Source organism: Schistocerca americana, chromosome 8, assembly GCF_021461395.2.
Source record: "Schistocerca americana isolate TAMUIC-IGC-003095 chromosome 8, iqSchAmer2.1, whole genome shotgun sequence".
In the NCBI taxonomy this organism is placed as follows: Eukaryota; Metazoa; Arthropoda; class Insecta; order Orthoptera; family Acrididae; genus Schistocerca; species Schistocerca americana.
In genome coordinates this window covers 395,641,894-395,652,670 of record NC_060126.1, presented here as the reverse complement: position 1 = coordinate 395,652,670, position 10,777 = coordinate 395,641,894, and positions in this window count along the sequence as shown.

Genomic DNA, 10,777 nt, shown 5'->3' with positions numbered 1-10,777 from the left:
AATTTCCATTAGGTACACGCGGTTTAATTTTTCACTGTCATTAAGGTCGATAAGTGAGGGGGAGGTTACAAACTCCACGGGAGCGGTATGTAGCGTTGTAGTACATACTAGTGACTGAAACATCTTTTTCCTTGAAGAAACACCATTATCTAGAAAAACACTAAGCTTGTCAGGTTTGACGTGAATGTACAATGGTCATTGGTAAACTCCCTCAGGAGGACGCACTTTCTATTGTGTATCATGCGTGAGGTAAACGCAAAGGCCCCAGCTCTGTGACACTTACTTCCACCTTTCGTGTTTCTGATGTCACATTTCCTCATACTGAGCTTTGTATCTGTTTTATGCAACTCCTACTGACAACCAATTTATATCTGTGTTTCCAGAATGAGATTTTCACTCTGCAGCGGAGTGTGCGCTGATATGAAACTTTCTGACAGATTAAAACTGGGTGCCGGACCGAGACTCTAACTCGGGAGCTCGAGTGAAATTCTCATTCTGGAAACATCCCCCAGGCTGTGGCTAAGCCATGTCTCCGCTATATCCTTTCTTTCAGGAGTGCTAGTTCTGCAAGGTTTGCAGGAGAGCTTCTGTAAAGTTTGGAAGTTAGGAGACGAGGTACTGGCAGAGGTAAAGCTCTGAGGACGGGCCGTGACTCTTGCTTGGGTGACTCAGCTGGTAGGGCACTTGACCGCGAAAGGCAAAGGTCTCGAGTTCGCGTCTCGATCCGGCACACAGTTTTAATCTACCAGGAAGTTTTATATCTGTGTTATTCTTTTGTATTGTCCATGGGGGGAGATATGCGATCTATTGATTTAAAACTTGTGTGGATAAAAATCTTACTTCAAGACTGAAAATTTTCTGTACTAATTACCGGTTTCGGCTCATTGCCGAGCCAACTTCAGATCTAAAAATACAAAAAATTGCGTATAAAAAGTGAAAAATGAAGAATTCATTCAATACTTTAATTTCCATTATGCAGTACATACCAGTCTAGTATGCTATTCAGTGTGTAACACTCATTACACATCGTCGTAATTTTTAGAGCTAGGTCGCCCTAGGTAAATAAAAAATCCTATGGGCATAACGGAAAGACGTTAAAATGTGACACTATAAAATACAAAAATATATGGTGAGCAATTTGAAGTACGTATAAACTACTAAGAGAACAAAATGGGACAAAGCAGTACCAGAATAGGTTTGAGGAAGATGGGAAAAAATATTTAATTAGACCATAATGTTACACAGAGAAATTACACATATGAAAGTTTGTATCATTTGGTGTTAGTTGTTATAGTTATGAAACACATAATTACTTCGAATATCAGTAAACTTTGATACGTGTGTTGCCTGTAAGTATAGATAACAGCAGTTTTTACTAATGTATTCTCTCCAATCTAAATGATCTTTACTACAGTAAGTTCCACACACCCAACAGGGAATAAACTGTAGTTAGCACATATTTTATGTTTTTCTCATTAGCACATATTTTATGTTTTTCTCATTAACAAAATTTTTCAATGTTTTTAAAGTGAACTGACTCCATGATCAGAAAGACTTGTCTCAGGTGTACCCACAGTTTGAAAGTAGTCTTGAACGATCTTTAATCCGATTTTCTTACTTGCTAGTTTCTTCAAAGGATATTATTTTATAGACTTAGAGAATAAATCCACAATAACAAATATATGACTGTACCCCCCCCCCCCCGGCCCCCGCTACCCCCCCCCCCCCCATTTGCTTGTGTTTGTTCCTTGAATAGGTCAGTTCCTACTAGAGCCACCTGGTTTTTGAAGTAACACTATATGTATTCTTTACACGTTTGATTACTGACGTTTACACATCGGCATGTATCGCAGGTAGCTCTCCTAGCAATGGTGTAGAAATATACATTTTCTTGGATCTTTTAAATACATTTTAATGAGCCACAATATTTTTATAAGGGTATGAACATGCTGCTCTGGCCAACAAACTTAACAGCTATCACTATCTGGACCAACTCTTCAAAACAAAATTCCCTGAAAGTAGCTTTTAACTAGTTCTCGGTTTTCATCGGGATTCTGATTCCCTCTAAATTGGTTACGAATCCTAATCTTTTTTTCGTGTTTCAGTCCTTTCATATATATAATTTTGGAACTTCTTTCTCCATTCCCATGGCCATTCTCACTTTCATCCCCCCCCCCCCCCCACACACACACACACAGATAACCTAGATAAAGCCTCTGCAATTACATTTCCTTTCCATTTTATATATTTTGCTGTATAATCGAACTGTTGCAGATAGACGACCCAGCTTGCAATTCTATTGTGATATAACTTAACACTCCTGGATATGACATAGAGCTTTGTGATTAGAATAAACTACGATTTTTGTCCTAGTAAATAATTCCTGAATCTTCTAAACCTCCGTACGGTTGGGATGTACTCCTAGATTCCTAACTTAAGCTCGTGCATGAAACTTAAATGGTTCAAATGGCTCTGAGCACTATGGGACTCGACTTCTGAGGTGATCAGTCCCCTAGAACTTAGAACTACTTAAACCTAACTAACCTAGGGACATCACACACATCCATGCCCGACGCAGGATTCGAACCTGTGACCGCAGCGGTCTCGCGGTTCCAGACTGTAGCGCCTAGAACCGCTCGGCCACTCCGGCCGGCCATGAAACTTAAAAGAACACTGCATGGGATGGTTTACGTCTACATTCAAGCATCTGGCGGTTCAGTATTATTCAGCATCTCCATCCAATGAGCCACACGAAATTATTATTACTATAGCATCTCCTGATGCTCTCCCAAAGCTGCGATCACTCGTATTGCTCTTCTTTACACACATCAATACCCGATATTGGTCAGTGGCAGAGGTCCCGCACACTACAACAAGATTCTAGGACGGGTCGTACGAATATTTTGAAATCCATTTCTTTTGTTGACTGATTACATATCCCTAATATCCTACCAACGAACAGAAGTCTACTATCTGCTTTAGTATCACTCAGCCTACGTAACAGTTCCATTCCACATCCCTAAAAATTATTACACCTAGGTATTAGCACGAGCTGACTGATTATAATTATGTCTCACTGATGTTGTACTCACAGCCTACTAAGTTCTTTCGTTTCGTGAAGTGCACAGTTTTACATTTCTGAACATTTAACAGAATCACCAATCTTTGCAGAATTTTGACATCTTATCAAGATCTGACTGAATATTGGGCAGTTTTTTCAGGGAGTACCGATACTTCATTATACTCGTAGATAACTGTATCAACTGCGAAAAGGTCTCTCCCAGGTCATTAATATGTAACACGAACAGCGTAGGTCCCAACGAACTTCCTTGAAGCACGTCTAAAGTTACGTCTACATTCTGTCGATGAATCTCTATTCAAGATATCATGCTGCATCCTCTCTACCAACAAATTCTCCGTCCAGTCACAAATTTTGCTTGATACACCACACGACCGTATTTTCGATAATAAGTTTTGGTGTGGCACTGACTAATGATTTTCGGAAGATGCGTCATTTGATGCTTTACTCTTCTCCATAACGGACAAAAAGTGTATTTCTGACACATTCGTAGAATTTCGAGGAGTCCAAAGGAGAAGGTCGCTTATTAGATAACCTATAAACGCCAAATTCTCTAAAAATCGAGCTCCTACGTATTAAAATGCTTCAGACGTCTGATTACTTTACAGATGAGTTAATGTATTAAATATTTAGCTCTTTTTAAAATGAATTAATGGTTTTTGTGCATCACTCATACAGCCATCCTCACATCATAAAAAAAAAATTATCTCTGGCATCAATTTAAACTGAACTTTGGTAAACGATCTAAGATATTAACATATTTAATATAATGTAAGAAATTCTCTCTTTCTAAAGTCTTCTTTCCCTCTCTGTTATAAAATCGTATAGGGGCTTACATACTTTTGTATCTTCTATTTCAAAAAGGGTTTTAACATTTGTACGGAAGGCATTTCCTGAGGTCATCAGATGCTGCAATAATTTCGTGCTTTCTTGACACTGTCTGTGGCAGCCGAAGAAAACGTGATTAACATCTTCATCATGGTCACATACACATGAAGAAGATGGGACCATGTTGAGGCAGTAGAGATGTTGCCAGTGCAACGACCGTCTCCAGCAGTATCATCTGAGACAACTTCAATACTTTGTAGCTGATCGTTCAAATAGACTCACGCTCTCGATAACGAACGGCGAAGTTACGGACTTTACGACAGTGGTTCCCAGCCTGAGGTAATCGGCCCCTGAGTGATGAAATGAAATTTTCTGAGCGGTAGAAACTAAACGATTCGATTCTGCTTCAGTCACGAAACTAAATTATTTTCTAAAGATCATTATTATTATAACAATTTTGTAAAACTCTAATGCTGATTATATAAGTTATCGATAATTACTCTACATCTACATCTACATGGATACTCTGCAAATCGCATTCAAGTGCCTGGTAGAGGGTTCATCGAACCACCTTCACATTTCTCTATTATTCCAATCTCGGATAACGCGCGGAAAGAATGAACACCTATATCTTTCCGTATGAGCTCTGATTTCCCTTATTTCATCGTGCTGATCGTTCCTCCCTATGTAGGTCGGTGTCAACAAAATATTTTCGCATTCGGAGGAGAAAGTTGGTGATTGGAATTTCGTGAGGAGATTTCGTCGTAACGGAAAACGCCTTTCTTTTAATGATGTCCAGCCCAAATACTGTATCATTTCTGTGACTCTCTCTCCCATATTTCACGATAATACAAAACGAGCTGCCTTTCTTTGAACTTTTTCGATGTACCCGTCAGTCCTATCTGGCAAGGATCCCACACCGCGCAGCAGTATCCGAAAAGAGGACGGACAAGCGTAGTGTAGGGAGTCACATTTTCTAAGTGTCCTGCCAATAAAACGCAGTCTTTGGTTAGCCTTCCCCACAACGTTTTCTGTGTGTTCCTTCCAATTTAAGTTGTTCGTAACTGAAATAGCTAGGTAGTTGAACTTACGGCTTTTAGATTAGACTGACTTATCGTGTAACCGAAGTTTAACGAGTTCCTTTTAACACTCGTGTGGATGACCTCACACTTTTCGTTATTTAGGGTAAACTTCCACTTTTCGCAGCATTCAGATATCTTTTCTAAATCGTTTTGCAGTTTGTTTTGATCTTCTGATGACTTTATTAGTCGATGAACGACAGCGTCATCTGCAAACAACCGAAGACGTCTGCTCAGATTGTACCCAAATCGTTTATATAGATAAGGAACAGCAAAGAAACGCCAGAAATCACTTCTGTTTTACTCGATGACTTTCCGTCAATTACTACGAACTGTGACCTCTCTGACAGGAAATCACAAATCCAGTCACATAACTGAGACGATATTCCATAAGCACGCAATTTCACTACGAGCCGCTTGTGTGCTACAGTGTCAAAAGCCTTCCGGAAATCCAGAAATACGGAATCGATCTGAAAGCCCTTGTCTATAGCACACTTTTTCTCCGTTAGTAGCATTAATGCGGAGGGGATTACAGATTCCTCACGCAGTCCACCTGCTACACACGTATGTTGTGTTTTGTCCTGAACATCGCCAATGATAAAAGTGAGACACACACGTAACAAATGCTAATTATCTCAAGAAAATTTCTTCTCCAAGTTGTAGATAGTACCTGCAGTAGTCCAGAAATTGCTTCATTACTCGCTTCCAAACAGATAAATGAATTAACTGACAGCGCGACACAGCAGTAATTACAAAATGGTTACTATAGTGCTGTACACAGTTTTATTGTTACTATTACTGTTACTATTTGAATGGTTAGACACACAGCATTAACAGCGTGAAGTCGTCCAATTACTGCCAGTTTCGGAAGTAAGAAGTGCAGCACTGAAGTGATTTATGAAGAGTGAGTATAGTGCACACATCTGAGTTTGTTTGATTTGCAATGGGGTTGCAATATGCAGGTCAAGCAAGTGCCACAGTGGAGAGGGGTGCGCAGGGGAAGTGTGTTTTGTAACAAGTGTGTCCCCTCTCTGTGTATAGCTTGCTTTCTTTTCTGAGGAAGAGTTGTGGGTAGCACATGCGATGCACCACGAATTCCTTCGTCATGCATTCTAAAACACACAAACACACACACACACACACACACACACACACACACACACACACACACACACACACACACACACAGAGAGAGAGAGAGAGAGAGAGAGAGAGAGAGAGAGAGAGAGAGAGAGAGAGAGAGAGACGGACACTAAATATCATTCGTCTTTCATCATTTTAAAACTAAAAGTCTTCCAAGAAAAGTATTTCATTCTAAATTTTGGTGATAATGTGAGGGAGCGAGGGATGCAATAGATGGCAGGGTGGGAGAGGGTGGTGGAGAGCAAGAGTACTGGCTAATGTCTGTTTGCACTGATGGGTAATGATCTAAGAAAGGCTGGGAAACACTACTTTATGGGGTACGTTTCCACTGACATGCTGATTTCCAGCCTGGCTCCGGACGAAGCTGAGCGTTCACAAGGTATGACGGGCAAGGCGATTAGCGTAACATCACAAGATAATTGTTGAGGGAAGGGGGGGGGAGGAAGGGAGGGATGGGTTCTGAGCACTATGGGACTCAACTGCTGTGGTCATAAGTCCCCTAGAACTTAGAACTACTTAAACCTAACTAACCTAAGGACAGCACACAACACCCAGCCATCACGAGGCAGAGAAAATCCCTGACCCCGCCGGGAATCGAACCCGGGAACCCGGGCTGGAAGGGAGGGAGGTCCCCTATTTCTCGCAGGCCTCGCCTTAAGTCAGGAAAGGGCTTGGAGCAACACAAGTATCCACGTGGACAGTACGACGACACGGAACCAGCACGGTCATCATTGTTGTGGATTTCTTTGGCACAGTAGCAAAGAGACGCGCACCGACAGTACAGAACATTTGCAGTATGATTACGATTTCATCATTTTCAGCGTTAATGTCCTGCACGTATTTTGTCTAAACACGATGGCGATCTGCAGGTGAATGTATGATCACTGTAATCCAACGTGTGTATTAGTGTTCTAATGCATATGTGATTGTGTGTATAAGTCCTGTTTGTGTAAAGCGTACCTAAAAGGGGACCACGCCGCAACCGGATTTTTGTAATTCTTTTAAAAGTTCCTAGCAGATTAAAACTATGTACCGGACCGAGACTCGAACTCGGGACCTTTGCCATTGGGGGTGCAAGTACTCTACCGACTGAGCTACTCAAGCACGACTCAGGAGCCGTCGTCACAGCTTCAGTTCTATCAGTACTTAGACTTCTACCTTTCAAACTTCACAGAAGCTCTTTTACAAACGTTGCAGAACTAGCACTCCTGGATGAAAGGATACTGTGCAGACATGGCTTAGCCACAGCCTGGGTGATGTTTCCAGAATGAGATTTCACTCTGCAGCGGAGTGTGCAAATTTTTTGTTTATGGCACGTGAAGTTCAGAATTCAAAAAACCTTTCCCAAATAAGTTCGATACAACTCTTTAAAAAACTCTAAAAATCGATTTTGAGGTTTTTCACCATTTTAATATGCTATGCTTGTTTTCGAAAAGCAATGTGACTATGTGGTAGAGTGTTCGTCAGATTCGTGAGGCACGGCGTTCTAACCCTGACGGGATCAAATTATTAAACAATGATGCCTGTTCTTATGAGTATTTACGAGAGACGTAATACATAAAAGCTAGAAAAATTTAATCTGTATTTTTTTAACTATACAATCTTGATCAACAATCTTTTGTAAGAGGTCGGTAATCAGGAATTTTTGTTTGCAATGAAAACTGGATTTTTGTGTGCACTGTGTGATTAGAAATAAGTAAACGTGAATTTTTCATAAAAAAAGACGAGTAGCTGTGTAAATTAGCATATATCTGGCGAATTTTATATTTAAATCACTTAGGTATTCCAATTGAACGAAAAAAACTAAAAAGTAATGACCGAAACGAAACTCGATCTAGTGACTGCCAGTCTCATGCATTTTGTGTACTCCCCGCTTCATGGAAATGCTCGCAGAACATGCACCTTCGTTTAAAGTTTTGGTTCCAGCTGGAATCAAACCCAGACCCCACACACTGATCGAGCAGTCTACCACAGAGCCACACCGCTAATCGAAAATGAGTGTACCTTATTTAACATATTACATATGGTTGGAAAACTTCAAAGTCGATTTTTTTCCGAGAATTTTGACAGTTACAGCTAACTGCTTTGGAGACTGGTGTGTTTGAGTTTTGAACTTCACGTCCCATAAATATAAAAAATCCGATTATCCTGTGGTCCCCTTGTGAGACTGACACACTTATTCAGACGATCAGTTCCAAAATGACTGTAGCCTACCAGCAGAAAAACCAGGTGGAGGCTGGCCAGTAGAATCGATTCAGAATGATGTCGGGTAGAAGAGAGGTAGTACTCGCTTTCTTGGTCTCGTGGTTATTATACGTGGCGAGTTAGGAAATTTTCTTATTGGAACGGGCGGAGAGCATGGAACACACACAGCTACACTACTAGCCATTAAAATTGCTACACCAAGAAGAAATGCAGATGATAAACGGGTATTCATTGGACAAATATATTATACTAGAACTGACATGTGATTACATTTTCATGCAATTTGGGTGCATAGATCCTGAGAAATCGGTACCCAGAACAACCACCTCTGGCCGTAATAACGGCCATGATACGCCTGGGCATTGAGTCAAACAGAGCTTGGATGGTGTGTACAGGTACAGCTGCCCATGCAGCTTCAACACAATTGCAGGCAATGTGACGCAGTAGCTCCATCCAGTGTGTTCATCATGAGGTCTGGATTCCAACTGACCTAGTACACAGTACGGCTACCAGAGGTTGCTGTCGTCCCTTCCGTGACGTAATCAAATATGGCGGTCTGTGGGGAAAATGGCGGGAAAAGGGCCCAGCCTGTTCTGTGCTGCTGGATAGGAAGGAGTGTACTTTATTTATTTTGGAACAATTTATTTAGGAATGAATTTCATGTAGTTTATTTATTACACTGATACAAAAAACTCGCTCTGGCGTGTTTTTGGGGTCATGCTACATAGTCTACAGACCTGCAGACTACTCGTAAATTATCGAAATAATGCAGTACACTGATGTACAGACACGCAAACAACTCGTAAGTTGTCAAAAAATAATGTATGGAAAAGCCTCTGCAAACACACTCACAATGCTTAACAGGCGAAAATAATGCAGTGCACAAACACTCATTGTGCGTAAAAAACGCTTTCATACTATTGTCAACTGCAATGTATCAGAAGCTCCAACGCACACACGCGCCGCCGCCACCGCGAGCCACCGCCTGACAGACGAATGCAGGGGGGCGATCTATTACTCTCAGGCCGATACCGCATACAGCCAGTATGTTTTATGTGTGTCGAATGCAGGCTGTGTCACTCGACTGATGCATCCTGACAGAACAGTGGAAGAAGTGGTCATATACTTACTTTCCGTGTCCGGAACTAGACTTCAGACTTCCAAAAATCAGCAGCCAATATGGCCTTGTCATTTGCCTCCCATAAGTCATTCATTGTGCAGGGCTGGTCTAAATATGGACAGATGAGCAGGTGTTGAGGATCCTGGACAGAACCACACAGACAGAGAGTGTTCTCATTCTCTTTTAGGAAACCCCATTGCTGCAGGTTTGTCTTGCACTTTGGCACTTCTACCCTTAAACGGTTTAGGGTTCTCCAGGTCTCCACCAGGCGCCAGTTCTTCTTTTACATCTTTATGGGGATTTCTCAGGTCGATTTCCCACCTTTTCAAACGATTCTCTGCAGCCGACCCTTCCAGGGCTCGGGTACGTGACAGGAAACTCTTCCTCGAACAAAGCTGTCGGTCAGCAGGCTGGTGTCCATATAAAGGATGACGCATGTCCTTTACTTGCTTGGTTTTTTCGGCTTCGGTAGCGATGTCACGTCGTATGTTGGGCGGTGCGATCCCCATGATTAAGTACATCTTGTGCACTGGGGTTGGCCTCAAGCATCCGGTAACAATCCGTGCCATTTCATTCACCGCGACATCAACTTTTCTCGAGTGTGTTGATGCAGACCATACTGAAGCGGCGTATTCCGCGGCTGACACACTGAGCGCAAGGGCTGAAGTTCTCAGGACTTTTGGGTTTGCACCCCAGGATCCGCTGGTTAGTTTCCTGATGATGTTGTTTCTAGTTGAGACTTTTTCCCTTGTGGCATTACAATGATGTTTATAGGTATGTGTGCGATCCAACGTGACACCAAGATATTTGGGCGTTTTACAATGCTCGAGACATTCACCTCTCCATATTACATTTAATTCACGATTTGCCTCCCTGTTCTTTAAATGGAATGCACAGACCTGCGTCTTGGAAGAGTTCGGCCTTAGGTGGTTTGCCTCATAATACTGGGAGAGAGCTTCCAAGGTACTGGTTAATTACTCCTCTACATCCATAAAATTGTTACCTTGGGCTGCAACTGCAGTGTCATCGGCATACATAAATTGGCGTGTGATGTTTGGCACTGGTTGGTCATTTGTATATATATTATACAGAGCTGGGTCGAGGACGCTTCCCCGAGGTAGACTATTCCTCTGATTTCTCCACCTGCTCTTCTTGCCCTGGAGACAGACGGAAAATTCCTGTTATGCAAGAAAGTACCTATCAGCGATGTTAAATGATAATCTCTTGTCACATTATATACTTTCCTAAGGAGCCTCCGATGGTTTACAGTATCATATGCAGCTGAAAGGTCTATGAATGCCACTCCTGTGATCCCTTTCCTCT